The sequence below is a fragment of the Brienomyrus brachyistius genome, chromosome 5 (assembly GCF_023856365.1).
Source record: "Brienomyrus brachyistius isolate T26 chromosome 5, BBRACH_0.4, whole genome shotgun sequence".
Lineage (NCBI taxonomy): Eukaryota > Metazoa > Chordata > Actinopteri > Osteoglossiformes > Mormyridae > Brienomyrus > Brienomyrus brachyistius.
The window spans coordinates 33829378-33833010 of record NC_064537.1 but is presented as its reverse complement, the minus strand read 5'-3'; the positions used below and the strand labels follow the sequence as shown (position 1 = coordinate 33833010).

General features: G+C 46.7%; 1 non-coding gene across 1 annotated transcript; it reads right to left on the bottom strand.

Moving 5' to 3' along the window:
• Window positions 1-381: 381 nt before the first annotated feature.
• LOC125743194 (U1 spliceosomal RNA) lies at window positions 382-546 on the bottom strand. Its single transcript, XR_007398306.1, has one exon. It is a non-coding gene; the product is annotated as a U1 spliceosomal RNA (small nuclear RNA).
• Between the last annotated feature and the right edge of the window lie 3087 nt (window positions 547-3633).

The window sequence follows — 3633 nt, the reverse complement described above, 5'->3', positions numbered from 1 at the left end:
CCAATCCCACTTCCTCCCTAGAGCTGCTTTCAGCTTCAGGCCGCTGCCCACTCTGCCCCTCGCCAAGCGCCGCGATGCGGCACGTTTAAACACCTAGAATAGTAATCCTTTATTGGCCCATTGCACAAGTACGTTGCAATTCCTCCCTTTGCCTACCCCATCTCGCTCTTCATAGCTTGAGGGTCCTAGCCCAGGGTCAACCATCATGAGGCACCCCTGGAGTGGGGGTTAAGGGCCTTGCTCTAGGGCCCACGGACATGTGACTGTTCTGTCAAGGCTGGTGAACAAACCAGCAACCTTCTGATCACGGGCACAGAGACTTAGCACTATGGAAAACTGGTAAATAGACAAACAAACAAACAAACAAACAAAGCACTCAATCAGGGGAAATTGCGAACACAGTACCCCCGCGACCAGAAAAGATGCATTTGAGATTTCCATATCTGGGCAATTCTCAGGGGTCAGCACAGCTGCAGTGAAATGGCTGGGCCTCACCCTGGGTGAACAGGCTTCGTGATCATGGTATCTCCCCTGCCAGGTAAGCATCACAGGCAGAGCATGCTCTAGGTCGGGGAGAGGGGGCACCAGCCATGGGTGTTTACCGCATCGATTTACTGCACTCTTATCCCAAACCTTAAGACCTCTCTATGGCTGCTCTAAAAAATAGTGTCAGCGCCTCTTGCATACGAGCTTCATATTCACAGCGAGTTCACAGGAGATTTTTCACGATGCTTGTTAGTAAATATAAGCGTTTATTTGTAGGCATACAAAGGTATTTATACTTATTATTTCATGGAGTTCCGGGATTTTCACCTGGATTTTCAGTCCGGACAGTCAAGCTGGCCCTTATTTTATGCCAGACATTTTAAAATCATTTCTGAATTTCAGCTAATTTTATCTGTCAGTTTGGTGGTCATAAGCAGATTCAGCACAAGGGATCATGTCAATCAGAAAACACTCATTTTAATAGAGTTGAACAGTTTAATACAGTTAATACAGGAGATTCTTTTGGGATTCATGAACCATTTACACAGGAGAGTCACCATAGGTACCATTAACATTAACAGCTGAAAGAATTAAATATAAATTGGATCTATGGAAGTAATAATATAGATGCGCCCTACTTCAGCATGACAACAGAGAAGCTGCATACTGTCTATAGCAAAATTCAATGGCCATCATTCATACTTCCATGCATCAAATGTCAAAAATGCTATCTACTGTATCTATATATGTGTGTGTGTGTGTGTGTGTGTGTGTGTGTGTGGGCAGTAGGGCAGTAGGCAATATGACTCATAGGGAATGACTGGATGAATTGCATTTGAGGAATACTATTAGTCACTGCTTTAAAACGTTTCCCTTTTTCCTTCTGATCTCTCCCATTAATTTATCAAAAGACAATTAATCGGAGTCTGTAGCAAATTAAATTAATTTTACTTCATAAAAGTGTGAGAAAAGTTCTAATTTCCTTCTAAGATGTGTACAATGCAAAATGGAAAAACCTTCCTGTAAATGTTCAGAAACGTCCTCGGAGTGGGACCCTCTACGCCGGCCTGTCGCTCCTCTGAACAGAATCTTTGATCTAAAATAACAAATCAGCGTGGCCTCCAGTTTCACACCTAGGGTGTGAGCTGTCCATTGTGCCAGGGTGCCAGATGACAGCAACCTGACATCCTTCTCTGTCCTCAGTCAGACAGATCTCAGGTTATTCAATAGGCAATCAGGACAGGCTGGGCCCTGTGGGGTCCATTGTGTTGTACCGTGGGTCACAAAGGAACTAAACACTTTACAGAGACTGGGCGTACAGTCAGGAACTGAACTCGATCTACTGCGATTGTTCCTCTTAAAGCTCCTGTTCCTGTTAAAAAAGATTTCCTTCCCTCCGGATGGGGGTGGAGGTGGTCCCGCTATGGAGAGGTAGTTCCAAATCAGTGGGTGAGGAACACAAAGTAGTTGAGATAGACCTGTTTAATAGAACATCTAATCTATGAAACATTATTGATTCTAATTCTATCTACGGTGAACCACGGTTGCCAAATCTTCATGCAGATTTTAGGGGATTCCCTCTTTACTGTGATCCACCTCAGATTAGAGACTTTTTAAGAAAGACTAATTGGACGTACCTCATGAACACAAATGTCCTATATAGACCACAGACCGCAAACAGGCACAGTCTTTCCAGAAGGACAAGTAACTCTAGATGGATAATCCCCGGATTCAGTAAACCGGTCCTTACAGGGCCCGTGTCTCCCCGGTAACGCCACGCTGTGACTCATTGTGGCCTGCTTGTGTGCCTTGTCGGTGTGTGCGTGGGTTCAGGCGCCCTCCCATTCTGAGGGGTTAACTGCTCTCCTGTTGGAATATTTGCATCTCCTCTACCGGGAGGCATCTGGGCCCAAACAGGTTGAGCCGGAAAGAGAAGGAGGCGCCTCACAAACCTCCCATCAGCGTTTGAGATCTGCGAGGGAGTCCTTCCATGCCCTGCTTCTCCATCGGGTGTCAAATTCGCAGGCCATTCTTGGGGGCATTGAGAACTTTGTCAAGGAGTCATAACTATGGACCTAAACAAATCTTAACAAAATTGTTCCAAGAAGTACTGTAACTACATGTTATATTGTTAATATTTCTTCTTCTTAAGTGCCTTCTGCCTTTACCTCATATACCACCCTATTGATAACAATTATGTCATTCTGTAGCTATATTAGCAATTCCGCGGTAGGACCTTGAGGCACTGTTTTGCTGTTTCATCAGGTGCAGTGATGTCATCTGTGTTGTGTCAGAGAAATGTCCTCCTGGCCCGTCTTCTTCTGAGGGGGTGCATAGCTGCAGGGGAACAACTGTACAAGCTGAGCATGCCCTCGGCAGCCCTGGCCCTGACAATATCAAAGAGCCAATTCATGAGTGCGCAGGAGGGCTGTGAGCAGGAGTGCCTAACATCTGAAACTACTTTTACAGGAAATAGCAAAGGATATACCACCCTTGCCACACTCCCTCCTCTTCTTCTAGCTGTTCTGATCATCCCCCCCCACCCCCCACCCCGCTGTTTTTTGGAAGACTAGTTTAATCACTGGAAAGAGAGGGGATGCTTTTTTTTAACCAGTGATTCTCAAACCAGTCCAGATTTTTGCTCCCTCCCCAGCTTTCTCACACCGCCGCTGCAAGATCACTTTAGGAATAATTTTTGCCTATTTGTACCCTGGGTGCAAAATAGGACAGCAACTGTGGCAGTGTGCTTGGAGTGGCGGCTTTGTTCTGTGCTGTTGATCCAGCTCCATTTATTGTGCTCCGTCGGGAAAGTTAAACTGCCAGATGATCCAGTCAGGAGCCGACATCCCAGGTGCGGATACCCATGACCGTGTCGAGGTTCCACGGATCCAGACACACCACCCCCTCCCCATCTCCCCCCCCCCCCCCCCCCCCCCCCGATCCCATCATCCCAAGCCACACTATAGTAACCACATGAAAACTCTCAGCCTCAGTCATCCAGTCCAGGGCAGTCTAAGTCACCGCAACACCCAGCCCCCAGCGCACTGCCATCCTCATCACCTACAGCTCTTGCCAGACTCCTACTGTTTATGATTTTTGGCACCATCTCGCACTTGCAGTGGAAAAAATCCCTAGACTTTTTTTCTT